Raw genomic sequence first — 25,726 nt, 5'->3', positions numbered from 1 at the left:
ATGGCCTTTTATGGAAAGAATCCCATCTTTATAGCTGAATAGTATTTCACGCTGTATGTGCAACACATTTTCATTGTCCATTCATCTACTAAATCGCTTTTAGGTTATTTCCTTTTCTGGCTATTGTGAATAGAACAGTAATGAAGATCATTCAACAAGAATCTACCAAGTATTATGTCTGTTCCTTTGGACATGTATCTAGGAGTGATACAGCTGGATCCTATGGTGTACAGAGTTTGGTAGTTTTTACCATCCACCATGCTGATTCCCACAGTGGCTTCAGCCATTTGCATTCCCATCAACAGCTATTGAGTGATCCTCTCTGTCCACAACATTGTCAGCATTTGTGTCAGTTGTTTGGTGGATCTTAGCCATCCTGAATGGAGTAAGATGAAACCTTAAAGTTGTTTTAAATTGCATTTGCTCAATTGGTAAGGATTACAAACAACTTTTCAGGTATTTCTTTGTGGGTTTTTTGTGGTTTTTTTTTTTTTAATTAAGAATTCTCTCTTTAGATGAGAAGCTTATTTGTTATTTGGGTTGTTGCTTTTCTTTCCTCTTTTTTTTCCCACAGGAACATGAGGATGTAAGACATTAACCCCTCTTCACCTGTGACAAAAAAGGGTTACTTTCTTGCCCTTTGATAAACATTATGTAATATAAAGCAAGTTGACCAAATCTAAACCTTTCAGATGTGATGTTTTATGCAACTTTATTTAGACTCTACTATGGAAAACATGTGGTGACCTTCAAATATCATCAGATGAAGGACTTTCTTCCATTTTTTTTTTCTTTTCCAATTTATTAGAATATATCTAGTACAGAAAACTGGATTTAGTTATTTTTTTAAGAATTTTTTTTAGATATTTGAAATCTACTTTGATTATATTCACATTCATCTTTTCTCTTTTTTTGTCAGGAATTCTTTAAGTTAGGAAAATTTTCTTCTATAATTTTCTTGAAAATATTTTTTGAACCTGAAGGCTGGTGTCTTTTTTTTTTTTTCTCTATTCATATTAATCTTACATTTTGTCCTTTCATGGTATCCTTGATTTCTTGGATGTTTTGTGTTTGGAACATTTCTAATTTTACTTTTTCTGTGAGGGAAGTATCAATTTCTGCAAGGGTATCTTCATCACCTGAGATTCTCTCTTTTATCTCTTGTTTTCTGTTGGTGATGCTTTCCTTTGTGGTTCCTGATCTTTTCTCTAAGCTCTCCGGCTCCAGGGTTTTCTCTGTTTGTGTTTTCTCTGTTTTCTTAATTCTGTTTTAATGTCTTGCACCATTTCTTTCATCTGTTTGAATGTGGATTTTTGTCTTTGTATGATGGCCTCAATTTTTTTGGTTGGTTTCCTCTCTATATGCCACTAATTGTGCCTCTAATTGTTTGGCTGTATTTGCCTGTATTTCTTTGAGCACTTTGTTCATTTCCTCATATTTGCCTCCATTTGTGTGGCTTTTTTTTTTTTTTGAGAGAGAGATTTGTTTATCTCCTTTTTATGTGCCTCTAATAACCTGATAAGGAGAGCTTTAAAATCATTTTCCTGTGTTTCCTTGAATTGAAATATCCATTGATTTGGGGGCTTATGAAGACATGATGTCCTGATTTTGTTGCGTGTGTTCTTATGCTGACCTCTGGCCATCTGCTTATCTGTAACCTTCACTGTCTTTTCCTGGAGTCTGTGCATCAGACTGAGTCCATCTTTCTCTGGTGTCTGGAGTATTCTTCATCTCTGGTGTCTGGAGTATTCTTCAGGAAGATAAGAGAGGTTCACTGGTTTGAGAGTGTGCATTGGTATTTCAGCTGTACCTGCGGTAGTTAGATCCACAGGTGCAGATGCACAAGTGCAAGTGAGCAAGGGTGCCTGTTTGCGTGTAAGTGTGCCATGAAGGACAGGGTGCAAGAGAGTGTAGATCCCTGGAATGTTGGGGAAAGTGAGGCATAGGAGGGTGTGTTGATGCTGGTGCTGTTCTTAGGTGGAGTGCGCATGCGCAGATTCCCTGAATACCTCAGTGGCATACAGGCCTATCATATCATACTGTCCTTCTGGGATTCAGATCTGTGTGGGCTCTGGAGTTGTTTTCCTGGACTCCACTGGTAAACCCACAGCATAGGGGTTTCAATGTTGAGAAGGCTGTCCAAGAATCGCCATGTTGCCCACAGTAGGTGTGTGGGTGGGAGAGATCAGATGTCTGGCTGCTAGGGTAGAGGGACCCTGGGTCTGGGGCTCTGCATGCACTCACTTGAAGGCACTCACTAGCAGGTCTAATGAGATAGCACAGATGTTTCCCCTGTTCTCTACTTTTAGATTTGGGCCTACCAGGTCAAATGCATGTGTAGGAAGGAGCTCCATCAGCTCAGTGGTGCTACAGCTGCAGAACCTGTAGGCTGGTATAACAGCCAGCGGGAAATACAGCCATAGAGGCAGAACTGGGAAGCTGCCAGTACAGATGCCTCTGGGAGGCTTTTGAGAGCCAGGGACCTGTGTGGCCCAGGGGATCTGGGTGGCCTGTACAGCTAGGAGCCTGCCACTGAGGGAGGGTGAGGCCTGCCTTCTCTATCTCAGGTAAAGAGAAGGGAATTCTATGCTAGGAGCCCTGGGCACTGCAGACATCTACCGGGGAGGTAGGAGGGAGGCCCATCAAGGGGAAGTACAGGAGTATTGAATGTTCACCAATCTCAGTCCCCAGAGAAGTCAACTAGGGACCTGGGTTCAAATGCTCTTAGCTCCCAGGTTGTGCCTTCTTACCCAGGAAGCCTCAGTATTGATGTTCTGTATTCAGCAGCCCCTCCCCTAACCAATTTTGGAGTTTCAGATTCTCTGTCCCTCAGATTCAGCATTCACTGGGGACCACCATCTTGCATCCCCTGAAGTGCAGATTTTTCAAGTACATCCTTAGTATTTTCTGTATTTTCTCATTGTCTGTTGTTATGTCTCCCTTTTCTTATTTTTAATGTTATATATATATGCACATATATATATTATTTTATTAATTATACTATATTCACTTTTATCACCCCCCATAATTCCTTCCTTCCTCCCCTCCCGGTCCCACCCTCCCTCCCCCTTCTTCATGCATGCCCCTCCCAAGTCCACTGATAGGGGAGGTACTCCTCTCCTTCCTTCTGATCCTAGTCTATCAGATCACATCAGGAGTGGCTGCACTGTCATCTTCTGTGGCCTGGTAAGGGTGTTCCCCCCTCAGGAGAAGGTGATCAAAGAGTAAGCCAATCAGATTATGTCAGAGGCAGTCCCTCTTCCCATTACTATGTAACCCACTTGGACACTAAACTGCAATGGACAACATCTGTGCAGGGGTTCTAGGTTATCTCCATGCCTGGTACTTGGTTGAAGTATGAGTCTCTGGGAAGACCCCTGTGTTCAAATTTTCTGGTTCTGTTGCTCTCCTTGTGGGGTTTCTGTCCTCTCCAGATCTTACTATTTCCCACTTCTTACATAAGATTCCATGCACTCTATCCAACAGTTGGCCATAAGTCTCAGAGTCTGCTTTGATAGTCTGCACTGAAGAGCCTTTCAGAGGGCCTCTGTGGCAGGTTCCTAGGTTGTTTCATGGTTTCTTCTTCTTCTGATGTCCATCCTCTTTGCCTTTTGGGAGGGGGATGGAGCATTTTAGTCAGGTCCTCTCTCTTGATTAGTTTCTTTAGATGTACAGATTTTACTAGATTTATCCTATAAGTCTATTTGAGTGGGTATATACCGTGTGTGTCTTTCTCCTTCTGGGACAGCTCACTTAGGATGATCCTTTCCAGGTCCCACCATTTACCTGCAAATTTCATGATTTCCTTATTTTTCATTGCAGAGTAATACTCCATTGTGTAGATGTACCACAATTTCTGCATCCATTCTTCAGTTGAGGGGCATCTGGGCTGTTTCCAGCTTCGGACTATTACCAATAAAGCTGCTACAAACATGCTTGAGCAAATGACCTTGTTGTATTCTTGGGCATATTTTGGATATATGCCTAGGAGTGGTATGGCTGGATCTTGAGGAAGCGTTATTCTTAGTTGTCTGAGAAAGTGCCAGATTGATTTCCAGAGTGGTTGTACATGTTTACATTCCCACCAGCAGTGGAGGGGGGTACTAATTTCTCCACATCCTCTCCAGCATGTGTTGTCAGTTGAGTTTTTCATCTTGGCCATTCTGATGGGTGTAAGGTGAAATCTAAGGGTCATTTTGATTTGCATTTTCCGATTGGCTACTGACATCTAGCATTTCTTTAAGTGTTTCTCTGCCATTGGATATTCCTCTACAGAGAGTTCTCTGTTTAGCTCTTTCCCCCATTTATTAATTGGATTACTTGGTTTGCTGTTTTCAGCTTCTTTACTTCTTTACATATACTTGATATTAGCCCTCTGTCATATAAAGTTTTGGTGAAGATTCTTTCCCAATCTGTAGGCAGGCGTTTTGTTTTGATGATGGTGTCCTTTGTTTTACAGAAACTTTTCAGTTTCCTGAGGTCCCATTTATTGATTGTTGCTCTTAGAGCCTGTGCTGTTGGTGTTCTGTTCAGGAAGTTGTCTCCTGTACCAATGAATTCTAGGCTGTTCCCCACTTTTTCTTCTAATCGATTTAATATGTCTGGTTTTATGTTGAGGTCTTTGATCCACTTGGATTTTATTTTTGTGCAGGGTGATAAGTATGGATCTATTTTCATTTTTCTACATGTAGACATCCAGTTGGACCAGCACCATTTGTTGAAGATGCTGTCTTTTTCCCATTGTATAGTACTGGCATCTTTGTCAAAGACGAGGTGACCATAAGTGTGTGGGTTTATAACTGGGTCTTCTGTTTGCTTCCATTGATACACCATTCTGTTTCTATGCCAGTACCATGCAGTTTTTATTACTGTTGCTCTATAGTACAGCTTAAGATCAGGGATGGAGATACCTCCAGAAGATCTTTTTTTGTCGAGGATTGTTTTAGCAATTTTTGGTTTCTTGTTATTCCATATGAAGTTGAGAATTTTTCTTTCCAGGTCTGTAAAGAATTGTGTTGGTAATTTGATGGAAATTGCCTTTTGAATCTTTAGATCACTTTTGGTAAGATGGTCATTTTTACTATGTTAATCCTGCCAAGCCATGAGCATGGGAGATCTTTCCATCTTCTGTTATCTTCTAATTCTTTCTTCAGAGACTTGAAATTTTTTTCATTCAAGTCTTTGACTTGCTTGGTTAGGGTTACACCAAGGTACTCTATGTCATTTGTGGCTATTGTGAAGGGTGTTGTTTCCCTAATTTCTTTCTCAGCCCTTTTGTCTTTTGTATATAGGAGTGCTACTGATTTTCTTTTTTAGATCAATAGGACGCCTAAAGGAGATCAAAGGGATTCAGTTCAGAAAGAAGAAGTCAAAGTATCACTACTTGCAGATGATATGATAATATACCCGAGTGACCCCAAAAATTCTACCAGGCAACTCCTACACCTTCAGCAAAGTGGCTGGATGAAAATATCAACTCAAAAAATGAGCAGCCTTCCTGTAAATTTAGTTACACTAAATGTATTTATTTTATTGGACTGAAATAACCTTAAAATTCTCAGGTTGCTCTATCCCTGCACCTCTTCTATTTGGTGCTATATTAGTCTGATAAAGTATTTTACGATAGCAAAAGGGGCCCCATTTCCCAATGAGAAAAGTTCCTGATGTGTGAAAACAGTTTGGTTCCTCTATAGGAATGGACATGGTACATTGTACAGCCCTTCTCGCCTTCTACAATTGTGATATGATTGAAACCTTTTGTTTTGGAACCCCTACACTCATTTGTCTTTGTGAGGCAGAAGCTTTCTCTTAGTCAGACATCTAGAGGGCTTCTTACAGCCTTAATTGGCTTAATAAAACTTTCTTACATGGAATGTTTCAGAAAAAAAGAGTGCTTAAAAAAGGTATACGACCCAATTAAAATATTCTAGATTTAATAGGAATATGCTTCTTCATGAAGTTAGTTTTGTCACTACACTGACACAGTATGTTGAAAATATATAGCAGATTCATTGATATAGCAAAGTTGATGTGTTCAAATTTTCCTTGAATAATATTGTTTTAGGACTGAAGCATAATATTAAAATATTCGGGGGGCTGGAGAGACAGTGCAGTAGATGCAAGTACTTTCCTAGCACCCATGTAAGGTGGCTCATAAATCACTGAAATTCTAGCTCCAGGGGCAACCAAGAGTTTTGGTTTGTGTGTGTGTGTGTGTGTGTGTGCGTGTGTGTGAACACAAATAATACATAATAAAATAAATGTAGAAAAATTTATACTTTCAAAAATACTTTTCCTTTTCAGCTCTAGGTCTTGAACAGGACTCCCCACAAATGATCATCATGTTCTCTGTTACTGGTCAACGCCTACAAACCAATAATTCTTTATTTCTTCTTTTCCTTTGTCATGCTATACAAATAGCATGTGACCAAATAGAATAACACAGATTCTCAGGCTGTTAAACCACATTACATTAACACCTTCAGAAAAAAAAAATTCTGGCATTACATAGCATTAATCAGTAATTTCAACATGGGCCATAACTAGGGGTTTGCTTTGTGACAAAAACATTTCCCTGGGTAACTAATGTCTAATATGATCCCTCTGACTTTAAAATCTGAAAATAAATATTTCCAAAGCAGATTATCTCATATTTCCCGAAAGGGCAACAAGTAGTGGAGAAAATTAATGAACCAAGAGCAGATTATTTCAGGACTGATAATGAAACTCTAGAGAATTAAGTGCCACAACCCTCAAATGCCAAAACATCATTTTTATCATGCACTGGAAATGTTATGGTATTAGTGAGCAGTGTGCAGTCCACAAACAAAAATGCCGAGTTGGATCACCATCTTTAGTAATGAGCTAAAGATGATTTTAAACTCAAAAAGCACAGAATCCTATTGATAAACAGTGGCAGCTGTTTTTGAACCAGACTGAAAATCATTACCAAAAAAAAAATGGCATAGAATTCATGGAAATGGTAGAAATTCATATGATAGAATTTTAACGTTTAAAAAAATAAATTTAAGTACAAACATCGGCAGCACATTTGGTAAAATTGGTAAAAAGATACAGAGAACATTAGCCAGGCACCTTCACAAGGATGACACACAAATTTGTAAAGTGTTCCATATTTTTTAGAGCAATAAGACAACTAAAGGAGATTAAAGGGATTCAGTTCAGAAAGAAGAAGGCAAAGTATCACTATTTGCAGATGATATGATAGTATACCTGAGTGACCCCAGAAATTCTACCTGGGAACTCCTACAGCTGATAAACACCTTCAACAAAGTGGCTGGATAAAAAAAAAATCAACTCAAAAAAATGAGTAGCCCTCCAATATACAAAAGACAAAAGGGCTGAGAAAAAATTAGGGAAATAGCATCCTTCACAATAGCCGCAAAGAACATAGAGTACCTTGGTGTAACTGTAATGAAGCAAATCAAAACTTTGTCTCTGAAGAAAGAAATAGAAGAAGATACCACAAGATGGAAATATCTCCCATGCTCATGGCTTGGCAGGAATAACAGTAAAAATATGATGGGAATTGCATTGAAATTGCAGATTGCTTTTTGTAAGATGGCCATCAAATTACCAACACAATTCTTTACAGACCTTGAAAAAAAATTCTCAACCATAACAAGCAATTTAAAAAAATAACAAGAAACCCAGAATCGCTAAAACAATTCCAATAAAGGATTTGGAGGTATCTCCATTCCTGATCTTAAGCTGTACTATAGAGCAACGGTAATAAAAACTGCATGGTACTGGCATAGAAACAGAATGTAGATCAATGGAATTGAATAGAAGTCACTGAAATAAACCCACACACTTATGGACACCTGATTTTTGACAAAGATGCCAAAATCATATAATGGAAAAAAGATAGCATCTTCAACAAATGGTGCTATTCTAGCTGGATGTCTACATGTAGAAAAACGCAAATAGATCCATACTTATCACCCTGCACAAAACTATAATCCAAGTGGATCAAAGACCTCAATATAAAAATAGACACACTAAAACTGTTAGAAAAAAACTGAGGAAGAGTCATGATCTCATTTGCACAAGAGACAAATTGCTGAACAGCACAGAAACAGCACAGGCTCTAAAATCAATAAATGGGACCTCATGAAACTGAAAAGTTTCTGCAAAGGATACTGTCAGCAGAACAAAACAACAGCTACAGACTGGAAAAGGATCTTCACCAACCCTGTATCTGACCGAGGGCTAATATCCAGAATATATGAAGAACTCTGGGAAATAGTAAGAGCTGGAGAGGACAGGGTCTCCACAAGGAGAGCAACAGAACAAGAAAATTTGAACACAGGTTACTTCCCAGAGACTCATACTCCAACCAGGGACTATTCATGGAGATAACCCAGAACCCCTGCACAGATGTAGCCCAGGGCAGTTCAGAGTCCAATTGGGTTACATAGTAATGTGAAGAGGGACTGCCTCTGACATAATCTGATTGGCCTGCTCTTTGATCACCTCCCTCTGGGGGGGAGCAGCCATACCAGTCCATAGTAGAGGACAATGCAGCCACTTTTGATGTGAACTGACAGACTAAGATCAGAAAGAAGAGGAGAACCTCCCCTATTAGTGGACTTGGGGAGTGGCATGCAAGCAGAGGGAGGACGGAGGGTGGGATTGGGAAGGGAGGAGGGAGGGGCTTATGGGGGGAATGAATAAAGTGTAATTGATGGAAAAAAATTAAAAAAATATAAAAAAAAGAAGTTAAACAACAACAATTCAAGTAATCCAATTTAAAAATGGGGTACATGCCACTCCCCAAGTCCACTAATAGGGGAGGTTCTCCTCTCCTTTCTGATCTTAGTCTGTCAGTTCACATCAAAAGTGGCTGTATTGTCCTCTACTGTGGCCTGGTAAGGCTGCTCCCCCCCCACCCCAGAGGGAGGTGATCAAAGAGCAGGCCAATCAGATTATGTCAGAGGCAGTCCCTCTTCACATTACTATGTAACCCAATTGGACTCTGAACTGCCCTGGGCTACATCTGTGCAGGGGTTCTAGGTTATCTCCATGAATAGTCCTTGGTTAGAGTATGAGTGTCTGGGAAGTTCCCTGTGTTCAAATTTTCTTGTTCTGTTGCTCTCCTTGTGGAGACCCTGTCCTCTCCAGCTCTTACTATTTCCTAGTTCTTACCTAAAATTCCGTTCACCTGCCCAACAGTTGCCCATCCGGCTCAGCATCTGCTTTGATAGTCTGAAGGGCAGAGGCTTTCAGAGGCCCTCTGTGGTAGCTATATTTTAGGCAATTGGACTGGAGAATTCGATACTACAATGGAGCAGCTGAGAGTGGCCATTGTCACAGTAAATTCTACCGGAGTGGACGCAGGACTAGCCACAGGATTATCAACATGGATTGCTGCAGCCATGAATCATCTGAAGGAATGGGCGGGCATGGGAGTGTTAGCAGGCCTTCTGGTGTTGGTCTCCTTGGTTTGCCTGTGGTATATATGCAAGATTAGAGTCTCACAACAGTGTGATGCAGCCATGATCATTCAGGCCTTTACAGCCATTGAAGCAGGACATTCTCCCCAAGCATGGTTGGATACCATAAAAAGCTAAAATGATATGCTCAGGATGCGAGGCTAAGCACTGCACTCAGGGTCAGCCGCTTTGGACCCAGAGAAGAGCATGTCTGATTGCATGCGGGTTGATGCCCCAGGTCCCGCCTCTGAAAAAAAGGTATCGGACGGGTCTGATGCTCTTTGGGTGGATGACACCTAAATGAACATCAGTACAAAGTCCCAATTTATTTCTAATATCAGAGATCAGACCTCTACTCTTGCCTGATGCGTCTAAAACAAAAAGGGGGAACTGTAGAGAGCTGCGGAATGCTATGCCTTAAAGATGGAGCTGGTTTCCGCCTTCCACCTTCCCGTTGGTGAGTGCTCTCTGTCACGAACAACTCCACATTTGGCTAAGGCCGAGGATCTGGCTTGCTTCCATGTATGTGGACCTATCTGCATTGCCCCCGTGGCACGCCTGGGTTGGCTACCCAGAGGCTATTTAAGCTGTGGGCTGGCTTTCCCCGGGGTCCAAGGATTGTTCAATGTTCCTGAATAAACTGCATTTAAAAAAAATAATGGGGTACAGAGGTAAACAGAGAATTCTCAATAGAGGAACATCAAATGGCAAGAAAGATGTGAAGAAATGTTCAGCATCCTTAGTCATCAGGGACATGCAAATCAAAACCACCCTGAGATTTCACCTTACACCCATCAGATTGGCTAAGATCAAAAACTGGATCAAATGCTGGAGAGGATGAAAAAGAGGAACCCTAATTGATTGTTGCTAGAAATGTAAATTTGTAATCCACTTTAGAAATCAATCTGACACTTTCTCAGACAATTAGAAATAGTGCTAACTCGAGATCCAGCTATACGACTCCTAGGCATATATCCAAAACATACTCAAGTATACAACAAAGACATTTGCTCAACCATGTTCATAGCAGCTTTATTTATAATAGCCAGAAGTTGAAAACAACCCAGATGTCCCTCAGTTGAGGAATGGATACAGAAATTGTGGTACATTTACACAATGGATTACTCAGTAGTTAAAAACAAGGGAATTATGAAATTTGCAGGCGAAGGGTGGGATCTAGAAATGATCATCCTGAGTGAGGTATCCCAGAAGAAGAAAGACACACGTAGTATGTACTCAATTATAAGTAGATATTAGACATATAATATAGGATGATCATACTAAAATCTGTAAACCTAAGGAAGTAATCAAGAAGGAGCACCCTCGTGAAGTGCTCAATCATCATTTAGAAAGGCAAATGAGATGGACATCAGAAGAGGGAGAAAAACAGGGAACAGGACAGGAGCTTATCACAGAGGGACTCTGAAAGACTCTACCCAGCATGGTATCAAAACATATGCTGAGAGGCATAGCCAAACTTTTTGCAGAGTGCAGGAAATCTTATGAAAGAAGCTGGAGATACAAAGACCTGGAGAGAACAGGAGCTCTACAAGGAGAGCAACAGAACCAAAAAATCTGAGCACAGGGTTTTTTTTCTGAGACTGAAACTCTAAGCAAGGACCATGCATGGAGATAACTTAGAATCCTTGCATAGAATTAACCCATAGCAGCTCAGTGTCCAAGAGGGTTCCCCAACAATAGGAGCAGGAACCATCTCTGACATGAACTCATGGGTTGGTTCTTTGATAACCTCCACCTGAGGGGGGGAGCAGCCTTACCAGTTCACAGAGGAAGACAAAGAAGACAATCCTGATGAGACCTGATAGACTAAGATCAGATGGAAGCAGAGGAGAACCTACCCTATCATTGGACTGGGGGAAGGGCATAGGAGAGGAAGAAGGAGGGAAGGTATGATAGGGAGGGGAGGGGAGAGGAGGCTATAACTGGGATACAAAGTGAATAAACTGTAATTAATAAAAATAAAGTAAAATGAAGTTAATGGTCATTTTAGAGAGGACCTGAATTGGCGAATTGAAATTCATTACAGAAGATAGTTAAAAATATCTGTAGACCAGCAGGGGGCACTGTTTGTGTTTCAGAAATTGACCCAAAACTGCCCCATTTCCTATCTGTCCTCATTTCCTACCTATCTCTTTCAGGTTTCATAGACATTAAAGAGGCCTGTCTTTGGAATGGTCCCTATCATTCTTGATGTTTTTCTGACAGGTTATTTTGTTTCAGGGTCTTCCTCCACACCCCCATGAGGTGGTGATGCTGGGGAATGACTCTCTCCAGCAGTTGCTGATTGATTATCCTTTTCCAACCTGGATCCAAAGTAGCCTCAGCAAGCCTGTAAGTCTAGATTCACCCAACAATTTGCATATGCTCTCACTGTCCTGTCACTTTTCTCCTTAAATATAATGTTTCCCTAGAGTTCTAGGGCGAAAAAACTGAGGACAATGTTGAAGGATGCTGCATTCTACACTGTAGTGGTGCTAAGCACCATGAGCTACACATGGAGAAGCAAGACATAAACACACATTGGTCTTAGCCTCTTGTAAGTACTGTCCTGTGATGTTGGGATCCCAGGACCAGGCACTGTTGTCTGATGTTGACTCACCAGAAATAAGTGGTCAAACGAAGCCTCTGCCTCCATTTGTGTCCTAGTTAGATTCACAAAGGAGAAGATATTTGTCAGCTACTTTGATAGAAAGAAACAGAGCTCAAATATATTATTTTGCTCTTAGATGTATTTGTTTGTAAGAATAGAGTCAACAGGTCTCCCAAAACAAAGTGTAGGGAAACTTGGAGTTAACTCAAGATACCCAAAACCAGGTTCTCAGCACAAAGGAGATTTAGTTGCCCTAGAGGGACAAAGGGCAGGAATAAGGAACAAAGACAGAAGCTAAAGGAAGAGGAGAAGGTTAAGGAAACAAGAGAGAGGAAAAGATTTAAGCCAGCATGAGGTGTTTATTTCTGCAGTGGTATCAATAGTTGTTTTTAGAGTAGAGGTAACCATGTGCCTTCAGTCTACAGAGCAGGATGAAATACCATCATCGAGGAAAGGGAAGGGGAAGACATTAATCTTAAGTATATTTTCACTTCTCTGATACAAGATAAAAACAAGTCAGTGGAGACTCTGATTAGTTAGGAATGAATTGTAATCAGATCAAGACATAATTGCCGAATCAAGTTCTTTTAATAGATTTCATATATAGATGTTTGGTCATACTCTAGATCAACTCTTTAAGAGTAGAATTTTATATCCAATTTACATGCTTCAGATATCACCTTTGTTTGTTACATAAGGTCTTGTATCTGAATGTCCACTTGTACACTGAGAGCTTTAAGGAACAAAAAAGGACAGAAGGAGTTGCCATTTTGAGCAGCAATAAAACATCACTAACCCCTTTTTACATACTGAATTCAAGTCACTAACAGAGGAATGTGCACTATAAAGTCAGCAGATACAAAATTGCTAGTTCATTTTTAAATTAATAATTAACCTAAAATTATCCGTGTGCCCACCTTATTACCTCCCTTTTTAGAAACAGCAGTTCTGCTTTTATACATAGGCTAGCAGGCTTGTTTCAATATTGAAGTGTTAATTCATTTACAGATATTAATATCAGTTATGTAGTGCTACAATAAATGTCCAATCTACATAGGAACAATCTGATGAATGAAAATGATAAAGACTGAATAAGGCTATCTGACTAACTTATCTTATTTACATTTAAATGATACCCCATGGTAAGGAAGAGACAAAAATCCGACAAATATGCAGAGGTGTAAAAATTACATCTAGCTTTGAAATTTATACTGTAAATGAGATATATTATCCCCTCTTCCTAAATGTATGTCTAAAATTAAGCTTTTGTTGGTCTTAAAACATCTGTCAGATAAGTCAGACCTTGGATTATTTTTTATATACATGTATAAACAATATTTCAAATTGTGAAATATTTCAAATATTTCAACATCTGAGGAATTCAAAACTACTGCATACTGTTGTTTAAAACAAACTTAATAATTGTACAGATGAAATGCACATATTGGTATTTAATAATGGATAATTAAGAAAACCTTTTGGTGTTGTGTTTTTCCTGTATACCAATATTTAAGCCACTGGTGTTGGCAGTGTTGGAGTCAAAGTATTTCTCAACTTAATGCTAAAATCTTGGCAAAACGAAAAAGATGTCTAAAAAGATGTGGGAACAAACTATTAATCAAGTGTGTTTCCACTCCCCTGTCTCACAGTTGAGATGCCAAGTACATCCCCTAGGTTGCTTAGGGGAATGTCCCTATTATATAAAATCAACAAATTAAAAATGGAATAGTTATATATAATGCAACATGTGTACAGAGGGGAGAATATTAAGATCATTGTCTTCCTTTGTTTTTATACCTAGTCTACTTTTCATATTTTTAGACTGCTATAATCTTTGGATTGATCCATTTTTCACATTGTTACTGGAAAAAGGATCCTAATAAAAGTTTTATTTAGTTAGTCCCATACACTAACTACAGAATGAAAAAAAAAAAAAGACAAGGTGTTTAACTTTATTTGGGCATGTTACCTAGGTGAGCTGAAGTCATGTAAACCCAGAATTCATAGACATAATCCTGGTCAGAGGAGTTCCTATAGGTGCAACTAAAGAATTTAAGCAGAGAACACAAATATCTATTTCTTTTGACTGCTCAGGATTCAACAGGCCCAGCAGTCAGGGCCAGTAAGGTCCCTTGGGCAGCCTCAGGCAGGAAGTGACGCCCAGACTTTTCATGGTACACACCTAAGAAGCTATTTGCTTGACCAATAAAAATTTGCATAAAGGGCCCTATCACTTCTTTGAGAAGTATTGAAGGATAAGAGAGACCTGCACCATGTCTGTCTCAGCAGAGCTCAGTGCTGTCTGCAACATGGCCTGGACTACTCTCCTCTCCTTCTTCCTTCATTTTATAGGTCAGGAAAGTCATCTGCACTCTGATCCCCAGTTCAGTGAAACCATGTGACAGCCATATATAATCTCCTTTCCTCTGTAACCCTAGGATGTAACAATATTTCTATTTTCAGGGTCTTTCTCCCAACCTGTGCTGACTCAGTTACCCTCTGCCTCTGCTTCCCTTGGTGCCTCAGCCAAGCTCACCTGCACTTTGAGTAGTGAGCACAGCACCTACACCATTGGCTGGTACCAGCAGCAGCCAGACAAGGCTCCTAAGTATTTGATGGATGTTGAGAATGATGAAAGCCACAGCAAGGGGGATGGGATTCCTGATAGCTTTTCTGGATCCAGCTCTGGGGCTGATCGCTACTTAAGCATCTCCAACATCCAGCCAGAGGATGAGGCTGCCTATATCTGTGGTGCAGGTCATACCATTAACGGAAAATAGGATTAAATACAGTGAGCCAAATAAATGAGGAAGCAGGACAAGAAGTGTTTGTGCTGTCTTGCTATCAATGCTGGCCTATGGTTGTGAAAGGAACCATGTGATGTTCTTAGATACCCGAATCATTGAAGGTTTTCTGTTTATTGCTCAAGGGTATATATCAGAAGACTAGCAGTTTCTGCTGAACTCCTGAGGAAACAGAGGGAAAAGGCAGGGATTTTTTTTTAATTTTTAATTTTTTTACTATTATTATTATTATTAATTACACTTTATTCATTTTGTATCCCCCCCATAAGCCCCTCCCTCCTCCCCTCCCAATCCCACCCTTCCTCCCCTTTCTGCATGCATGCCCCTCCGCAAGTCCACTGATAGGGGAGGTCTTCCTTTCCTTTCGGATCTTAGACTATCAGTTCTCATCAAAAGTGGCTGCACTGTCATCTTCTGTGGCCTGGTAAGGCTGCTCCCCTGTCAGGGGGAGGTGATCAAGGAGCAGGCCAATCAGATTATGTCAGAGGCAGTCCCTCTTCCCATTACTATGTAACCCACTTGGACACTGAACTGCCATGGGCTACATCTGTGCAGGGGTTCTAGGTTATCTCTATGAATAGTCCTTGGTTGGAGTATGAGTCTCTGGGAAGTTCCCTGTGTTCAAATTTTCTTGTTCTGTTGCTCTCCTTGTGGAGTTCCTGTCCTCTCCAGCTCCTACTATTTCCCACTTCATACATAAAATTCCATTTATTCTGCCCGACAGTTGGCCATCAGGCTCAGCATCTGCTTTGATAGTCTGCAGAGCAGGGATTTTAAAGAGAGTGCTGCTCTGTAACATTGAGGAATACTTCTCATGGAAATGCTTATGCCCATTAGAGGGCAGTGATGGGCTGCTCTTGAGAAGACAAAGCTGCTGCAAGACCATGTCATCACTACTTCAGAAATCATTACTTCCTTTCCCACACTTGCACTGGTAGTGATGCCAGGGAGCACTACTATCCAAGAGCTATGTTGGGAACCTTGTACCTCCTAGGTCCCAGTGGCCACAAGAGAAGTAAACTCAGAGTTCTGCGTTATATCTTGTCTTTCATCTCAATAGAGTCATTGTCCAGGAAAATATTTCTAGTAACAATATAATTTCATAACTTCTTGAACAATACCTACATAGCATACAAGTATCACTGAGAATGTATTTTCAATTTTAATAACCTCATCTCAGAAAATGCAATTGAATATCTTCTCCACTGCTTCATTCTTCTACCATATATATACATATACAGTGTGTGTGTGTGTGTGTGTGTGTGTGTGTGTGTGTGTGTGCAATCAAATGAGTCTGGATATCTGAGGAGGCCAAAGTAAGACTTCCAATCCCTGAGAGGAGTTACTGATCTTTCTGACATGGGTGCTGAAAACCAAAATCACATACTCTGAAGGAACAGCAAGAAATCTTATCTGCTCAGATAAACTCTTAACTACAATCTTCTAATAAATTCTTACCTAGAAATGGCCACAATTATAACCACAGGACATTTCAAGTAAAAGTAGATAGTTCTTCTCAAAACCAGGCAAATGTAACCTACATTACCCACTGCTTTAGTTGACATTGAGAGAATTATACTAAGGGACAATTTATGTTCCACTCAGACTTCAGATAGTGGCCATGTGAGTCTCAAATGGTCTCACTGTTGGCAGTTAAGACCCTAGAAGTCACATACCAGGTAGCAAGACATGGTTGCATCAATTTCTCATGGCCAAGCTTCCCACTCCTCTCCTGTTTTCCCTTCATTTTCAGGTTTTCTGTCCTGTTTTTTGATGAAGCCCACATCTTCTCACAAGCAGTCTCTCCATTTGTCAATCAGACAAAGTCTGAAATAAAAGGAGGTGCTTGAACATCACCAAAAGAGGGGTATTTGCATACAGCCAGCATGCACCTGGAATCCCAGAAACAAATAAGAAGGGGTGCTGAGGTATATCTTGTGCACTGGACCCAGGAAGCCGAATCTGAGTATGTTCACCATGACTCTGGCTCCACTACTCCTTGTCCTCCTTTATTGCTTACCAGGTGAGTTGACTGAAGGAGTTCTGGGAGAGTAACGGCCTATTGCTTGGGATGATTGGCTCATAGGCTTGTCTGTGAATGGGGTTGCCTTGTTCTTACTGATTTTATTATTTTCTTCCTACAGGGTCATGGGGCCAGTTTCAACTGACTCAGCCAAACTCTGTGTCAGGGTCTCTAGGAAGTACAGTCAGCCTCTCCTGCACGCTCAGCAATGGTGACATTAGTAAAAGCTATGTGCACTGGTACCAGCAGCACTTGGGAAGGTCCCCCACTCTAGTGATATATGAAGATGATAAGAGACCATCTGGGATTCCTGATCGGTTCTCAGGATCTACTGACAGCTCCTCCAACTCAGCCTCTCTGAGAATCAGTAACCTGCAGACTGAGGATGAGGCTCACTACTTCTGTCAGTCCTATGATAGTAGCAATATTCACAGTGATACAAAAAATGGAGGAAGTGAGACAAAAACTCACCAAAGCACCAGCTGTGAAATCTGTTGTTAAAAGGACTCTTGACATTCCATGTCTCCTTTAAAAGTACTGCTTTTGGTGTTGTTAGGACATATTTCCTCTAGATTCCAGTTCAAGATTCTACTCCCTACATAGTTCCCATAACTGACTTCTTTACACATTTGTGTTCAATCCATGGAATGAAAATGGTTGAAAACAAGAATTTTATAGGGCATTACCACTGATATTTTTTGTCAGAAAGTTCCTTACATGTATTTAGAATCATCTCTGACCAAGAGTCCAAGAACACATCAAAGATATCCTCCACCATGACCAAATAGGCTTCATCCCTGGAATGCAAGGGTGGTTTAACATATGGAAATCCATCAATGTAATCCACAACATAAACAAACTGAATGAGAAAAACCACATGATCATCTCCTTAGATGCCAAAAAAAGCATTTGACAAAGTCCAACACCTATTCATGTTTAAAGTCTTGGAGAAATCAGGGTTACAAGGCACATATCTAAACATAGTAAAGACAATATACAGCAAGGCTATAGCCAACATCAAACTCAATGGAGAGAAACTTAAATCAATCCCACTGAAATCAGGGACAAGACAAGGCTGCCCACTCTCTCCATACCTCTTCAACATAGTACTTGAAGTCCTAGCCAGAGAAAGAAGACAACTAAAGGAGATCAAGGGGATACAAACAGGAATTTTAGAAGGCATTACCACTGATATTTTTTGTGAGAAGGTTCCTTACATGTGTGAGATATTTAGCATCATCTCTGACCAAGAATCATTTGCATATTGTCATTTTTCCCTCCATTATGACATTACTAACTCTATACAACCAAATTTATCTGTAATATGGAGAAGCCTCTGTTTCAAGAAGTTGTAAGCTATTCAGAAGTCCCTGACTTTGACTCTTATTTATGTCACTAAGGCATAAAGATGAGAATTTATGTCCACATAGTGATATATATATATATATATATATACATATATATATGACTGTTTTGATGAGAGCATCATGTTCTCATGAGTACAAAGCCTGAGTTGACAACTCTATTTTGAAGACCCAACCATGTTTTATAATGAAATGTTAGTGTCATATCTAGATATATATAAATGCTAAAATCTACATTCAGTTCAAGTACAAATGTAATAGAACTTTCTCATCCCATGAACTATCCTTTATCGGTAAATCTCCTAAGAGCATGGTACTGGAATATTTAAGATAAAGAAAGAATGACCAGTGAAAGAGTCAAAGAAAACAACAAATCCACTATATTAAGATTTTTATCTATAAAATGTCTAAGTTCACAACAGAAAGAAAAGTAGTGATCATACTCAAGTACTTCACATTGAAGAAATAATTAAATGACAGTGAGAAAGAAAACATACTTCAGAACCCAAACTGAGTATATACTTTTACTCAGCCTATAGTTTATTTTACTAACAAAACAAAAACAACTGCCTAGGACAGATCGACTACTCACTCATTCATTCCCCCCCCCCTTTTTTTAGGTTTCTCACAATTTTTCATTTATGGAATATTAAACATTTATATAATATATATTTATATTTTTCTATTTTCTGACATCTCTTCCATATCTCTCTATAGAGCATAAGTTTGTCATAAAACGAGCAAAGAAAATACTACCTAAATTGAAGCAATAATGTAAAGAGAGGAATTAAGTTAGGTAATACATGTCTTCTGCTATAATCATTACAATGAAGAATAAAGAAAATGATCAACTTAGGAAGAGCATGGAGGTTAAACAGGAAGACATGGATAACTGCTTTCTGTGAGAATAGAACAAAGGATGTAGCTAAAAGACTCCATGGTCTGGTTGGGATATGAATGAGCTCTCACAGGGCATCATGCATAGACAGTAGAACCCTAGTGTGAATAGTACTTAAGATCTATTTTGACAACACATGCTGGAGAGGTTGTGGAGAAAAAGGAACCCTCATCCACTGCCTGTGGGAATGTAAAATTGTACAACCGCTCTGGAAATCAATCTCACACTTTCTCAGACCACTAGGAATAGCACTTCCTCAAGATCCAGCTATACCACTCCTGGGCATCTATCCGAAAGAGGCTTAAGTACACAATAAGGACATTTGCTCAACCATGTTTGTAGTGGCTTTATTTGTAATAGCCAGAAGTTGGAAACAACCCAGATGCCCCTCAACTGAGGAATGGATACAGAAATCGTGGTACATCTACACAATGGAATATTAGTCAGCAATGAAAAAAAAAAAAAAGGAAATCATGAAATTTGGAGGTAAATGGTGGGATATGAAAAAGATCATCTGGAGTGAGCTATCCCAGAAGCAGAAAGACACATGGTATATAAATACCCATATAGACATATAATATAGGATAAACCTACTAAAATCTGTACACCTAAAGAAACTAATCAAGAGGGAGGACTCTGGCTAAAATGCTCAATCCCCATCCTGAAAGGCAAAGATGATGGACATCAGAAGAAGAAGAAAGGAAGGAATAAGTCAGGAGCTTGCCACACAGGGCCTCTGAAAGGCTCTGCCCTGCAGGCTATCAAAGCAAATGCTGAGATTTATGGTCAACCGTTGGGCAGAGTGTAGGGAATCTCATGAAAGACGTGGGAAATAGTAGGATCTGGAGAGGACAGAGGCTCCACCAGGAGAGCAAAAGAACAAAAAATCTGAGCAGAGGGGTCTTTTCTGAGACTGATACTCCAACCAAGTACCATGCATGGAGATAACCTAGAACCCCTGCACAGATGTAGCCCATGGCAGATCAGTGTCCAATTGGGTTCCATAGTAATGGGAACAGTGACTTCCTCTGACATGAACTTATTGGCCTGCTCTTTGATCACCTTACCTTGATGGGAGAGCAACCTTACCAAGCCACAGAGGAAGACAATGCAGCCACTCCTGATGAGACCTAATAGACTAGGATCAGAAGGAAGGAAAAGAAGACCTCCCCTATTAGTGGGCTATGGGTGGGGCAAGCATGGAGAAGTAGGAGGAAGGGAGGGATTGGGAAAGGAGAAGGGAGGGTTCTTGAGGGGGATACAAAGTGAATAAAGTGTAATTAATTTTATTTATTTATTTATTTATTTATTTATTTATTTATTTTCATCAGTTACATTTTATTAACTCTGTATCCCAGCCTTGTGCAATCCCTCATTCCCTCCCAGGCCCTCCATCCCTCCCTCATCTCCACCGTGCCCCTTTACAAGTCCACTGATAGGGGGGGGACCTCCTCCCCATTCATCTGATCCTATTTTATCAGGTATCTTCAGGACTGGCTGCAAAGCCCTCCTCTGTGGCCTAACAGGATTGCTCCTCCCTTCGGGGGTGGGGAGACCAAAGAGCCAGTCATTGAGTTCCTGTTAGAAATAGTCCTTGTTCCCCTCACTTTGGGAAACCAATTGGTTACTGAGCTACCACAGGCTACATCTGAGTGAAGGTTCTAGGTTATATCCATACATGGTCCTTGGTTGAATGTCAGTCTCAGAAAAGACCCTGTGCCCAGATATATTTGGTCCTTGTGGAGCTCCTATTCTTTCCCCATCAGACTAACTTCTTTCTTGTGATTCCCTGTACTCTGCCAAAGGTTTGGTCATGAGTCTTTGCTTTGAAAACACTGCTAGTTAGAGTCTTTCAGATGCACTCAGTAGACTCCTGTCATACGTTCAATGCACATCCCATCTGTCTTTCTAAACGAGGATTGATCATCTTACCCCATGTCCGCTCAATTGATTATCTTTTTTGGTGTATAGATTTCATTATGTTTATCATATCTTGTCGGTCCATATAAGTGAGTATATCCCATGTTTGTCTTTCTCCTTCTGGGATATTTCACTCAGAATGATCTTTTCTAGATCCCACCATTTGCCTGCAAATTTCATGATTTCCTCCTTTTTGATTGCTGAGTAGTATTCCATTGTGTAAAAATACCACAATTTATGTACCCATTCCTCCGTTGATGGACTTCTGGGTTGTTTCCAGGTTCTGGCTATTACAAATAAAGCTGCTATAAACATGGTTGAGCAAGTATCCCTTTTGTGTACTTGAACGAACTTTGGGTATATACCTAGCAGTGGTATAGCTGGGTCTTGAGGAAGCACTATTCCTAATTGTCTTAGGAAGCGCCAGATAGCTTTCCAGAGTGGTTGTACCAGTTTACATTCCCACCAGCAGTGGAGGAGGGTTCCCTTTTCTCCACAACCTCTCCAGCATGTGTTGTTGCTTGAGTTTTTCATCTTGGCCATTCTGATGGGTGTAAGGTGATATCTCAGGGTCGGTCGTTTTCATTTGCATTTCCCTGATGGCTAATGAGGATGAGCATTTCTTTAACTGTTTTTCTACCATTCGATATTCCTCTGTTGAGAATTCTCTGTTTAGCTCTGTTCCCCACTTTTTAATTGGATTACTTGGTTTGCTGCTTTTCAGCTTCTTTAGTTCTTTGTATCTACTGGATATTAGTCCTCTGTCAGATAAAGGGTTAGTGAAGATTCTTTCCCATTCTGCAGGCAGTTGTTTTGTTTTGATGATGGTGTCCTTTGCTTTACAGAAACTTTTCAGTTTCATGAGGTCCCATTTATTGATTGTTGCTCTTAGAGCCTGTGCTGTTGATGTTCTGTTCAGGAAGTTGTCTCCTGTGCCAATGAGTTCTAGGCTGTTCCCCACTTTTTTTTCCAATTGATTTAGGGTATCTGGTTTTATGTTGAGGTCCTTGATCCACTTTGACTTTAGTTTTGTGCAGGGTGATAAATATGGATCTATTTTCATTTTTCTGCATGTAGACATCCAGTTGGTCCAGCACCATTTGTTGAAGATGCTGTCTTTTTTCCATTGAATGGATTTGGCTTCTTTGTCAAATATCGAGTATTCATAGGTGTGTGGGTTTATTTCTGGGTCTTCTATGCAGTTCCATTGATCCTCCTTTCTGTTTCTATGCCAATACCATGCAGTTTTTATTACTGTTGCCCTGTAGTAAAGCTTGAGATCTGGGATGGAGATACCTCCAGATGATCTGTTGTTGTACAGGATCGTTTTAGAGATTCTGGGTTTTTTCTTTCTCCATATGAAGCTGAGAATCTTTCAAGGTCTGTAAAGAATTGAGTTGGTATTTTGATGGGAATTGCATTGAATCTGTAGATTGCTTTGGGCAGTATGGCCATTTTCACAATGTTAATCCTACCAATCCATGAGCACGGGAGATCTTTCCATCTTCTGATATCTTCTTCGATTTCTTTCTTCAGAGACTTGAAGTTTTTCTCAAACAGTTCTTTCACTTGCTTGGTTAGAGTCACCCCAAGGTACTTTATGTTATTAGTAGCTATTGTGAAGGGTGTTGTTTCCCTAATTTCTTTCTCAGCCTTTTTGTCTTTGGTATATAGGAGGGCTTCTGATTTTTTTGTGTTGATTTTGTATCCTGCCACTTTGCTGAAGGTGTTTATCAGCTGAAGGAGTTCTCTGGTTGAATTTTTGGGGTCGCTCATGTATACTATCATATCATCTGCAAATAGTGACACTTTGACCTCTTCCTTTCCGATTTGTATCCACTTGATCTCCTTTAGTTGTCTTATTGCTCTGGCTAGGACTTCAAGTACTATGTTCAAGAGATATGGGGACAATGGGCACCCTTGTCTTGTCACTGATTTCAGTGGGATTGATTTAAGTTTCTCTCCATTGAGTTTGATGTTGGCTATAGGCTTGCTGTGTATTGCCTTTACTATCTTTAGGTATGTGCCTTGTATCCCTGATCTCTCCAAGACTTTAAACATGAATGGATGGTGGACTTTGTCAAAGGCTTTTTCGGCATCTAAGGAGATGATCATGTGGTTTTTCTCCTTCAGTTTGTTTATGTAGTGGATTACATTGATGGATTTCCGTATGTTGAACCACCCTTGCATGCCTGGGATGAAGCCTACTTGGTCATGGTAGATGATATCTTTGATGTGTTCTTAGATTCGGTTTGCAAGTATTTTATTGAGTATTTTTGCGTAAATGTTCATAAGAGAGATAGGTCTGAAGTTCTCTTTTTTTATTGGGTCTTTCTGTGGTTTAGGTATCAAGGTGATTGTGGCTTCATAGAATGAGTTTGGTAGTGTTCCTTCTGTTTCTATTTTGTGGAATAGCTTGAGGAGAATTGGAGTTAGCACTTCTTTGAAGGTCTTGTAGAATTCTGCGCTGAAGCCATCTGGTCCAGGGCTTTTTTTGGAGGGGAGACTGTAAATGACTGCTTCAATTTCCTTGGGAGATATAGGGCTATTCAGTCTTTCTACCTGATCTTGACTTAGTTTTGGTAGATGGAATCTGTCAAGAAATTTATCCATTTCATTTAGATTCTCAAATTTTGTGGTATATAGGCTTTTGTAATATGACCTAATAATTGTTTGGATTTCCTCAGTGTCTGTGGTTATGTCCCCATTTTCATTTCTGATTTTGCTGATCTGGATAGTTTCTCTCTGCTTTTTAGTTAGTTTGGTTAAGGGTTTGTCTATCTTGTTGATTTTCTCAAAGAACCAGCTTTTTGTTTCATTGATTCTTTGGATAGTTTATTAGTTTCTAGTTGATTGATTTCAGCCCTTAGTTTGATTATCTCCAGCTGTCTGCTCCTCTTGGGTGTATCTGCTTCTTTTTTTTCTAGGGTTTTCAGTTGGGCCATTAAGTTGTTTGTATGTGATGTTACGAATTTCTTCTTGCAGGCACTTAGTGCTATAAATTTTCCTCTGAGCACTGCTTTCAATGTGTCCCATAAATTTGGGTATGTTGTGCCTTCCTTTTCATTGAATTCTAGGAAGTCTTTAATTTCTTTCTTTATTTCTTCCTTAACCCAGCTGTCATTGAGTAGTAAGTTGTTCAGTTTCCATGTGCGTGTCGGCTTTTTGTTGTTTCTGTTGTTGTTGATGTCTAGCTTAATCCATGGTGGTCAGATAGTATACAAGGAATTATTTCAATCCTTTTGTATCTATTGAGGCTTGCTTTGTGACCCACTATATGGTCTATTTTGGAAAAGGTTCCATGCGGTGCTGAAAAGAAGGTGTACTCTTTTGAGTTTGGGTGAAACGATCTGTAGATGTCTATTAGATCCATTTGATTTAGGGATTCTGTGAGTGCTTTTATTTCCATATTTGGTGTCTGTCTAGTTGATCTGTCCCTTGGTGAGAGTGGAGTGTTGAAGTCTCCCACTATTAAGGTATTAGGATCAATGTATGATTTAAGCTTTAATAATGTTTCATTTACGAATGTCGGTGCTCTTGTATTTGGGGCATAGATATTCAAGATTGTGATGTCCTCTTGGTGGATTTTTCCTTTGATGAGAATATAGTAGCCCTCCTTATCTTTTTTGATTAACTTAGGTTGAAAGTCTATTTTATTAGATATTAGGATGGCTACTCCAGCTTGTTTTCTGGAACCATTTGCTTGAAAAACAGTTTTCCAGCCCTTTTACTCTGAGGTAGTGTTTGTCTTTGTTGCATAGGTGTGTTTCTTGGATGCAACAGAATGTTGGATCCTGTTTCCTTAACCATTCTGTTAGCCTGTATCTTTTTATTGGTGAGTTGAGTCCATTGATATTGATAGATAATAGTGACCAATGCATGTTAGTTCCTTTTGTAATGGAGTCGATGATCTAACCCTGTTTCATTGCTTGTTTTGTTTTCATTTTTGTTGGGATATTATCTGTATGCCCTGTTTTCTTGGGTGAATTTGTTTTCATTGGATTGGAGTTTTCCTTCTAGCATCTTCTGTAGGGATGGTTTGCTGTGTAGATATTGTGTAAATTTAGTTTTGTCATGGAATATTTTGTTTTCTCCATCTATGTTGATTGAAAGCTTTGCAGGGTATAGTAGTCTGGGTTGACATTTGTGATCTCTTAGAGTCTCCCTGATACTTGCCCAGGCCCTTCTGGCTTTCCTAGTTTCTGATGAGAAGTCCGGTGTGATTCTGATAGGTCTACCTTCATATGTTACTTGGCCTTTTTCCCTTACTGCTTTTAATATCTTTTCTTTGTTCTGTAGATTTAGTGTTTTGACTATGATGTGTTGTGATGTGTTTCTTTTCTGGTCTAGTCTATTTGGAGTTCTGTAGGCCTCTTGAATATTTATGGACATCTCTTTCTTTAAGTTGGGAAAATTTTCTTCTATGATTTTCTTGAAAATATTTTCTGGACCTTGGATTCTGGAGTCTTCTTTTTCATGAATTCCTATTATTCTTAGATTTTGTCTTTTCATAGCATCCTTGATTTCTTGGATATTTTGTGATTGGAACTTTTCTGGTTTTACTTTTTCTTTGAGAGAAGTATCCATTTCTGCAAGTGTGTCTTCAGCTCCAGAGATTCTCTCTTCCATCTCTTGTATTCTGTTGGTGATG

The 25,726-nt window shown here is 39.8% G+C and overlaps 1 non-coding gene and 1 gene segment (V, D, J or C); both read left to right on the top strand.

The window, feature by feature from the left end:
* The window catches only part of LOC110540899 (immunoglobulin lambda-1 light chain-like), a 592,635-nt gene that overhangs the window by 264,541 nt on the left and 302,368 nt on the right, over positions 1 to 25,726 (top strand).
* LOC132648891 (U6 spliceosomal RNA) lies at positions 7,031 to 7,140 on the top strand. The gene has a single exon (XR_009587274.1). It is a non-coding gene; the product is annotated as a U6 spliceosomal RNA (small nuclear RNA).

Source organism: Meriones unguiculatus, chromosome 17 (assembly GCF_030254825.1).
Source record: "Meriones unguiculatus strain TT.TT164.6M chromosome 17, Bangor_MerUng_6.1, whole genome shotgun sequence".
Lineage (NCBI taxonomy): Eukaryota > Metazoa > Chordata > Mammalia > Rodentia > Muridae > Meriones > Meriones unguiculatus.
Note: the sequence above shows the minus strand (reverse complement) of the source record. Positions and strands in the feature narration are given on the sequence as shown.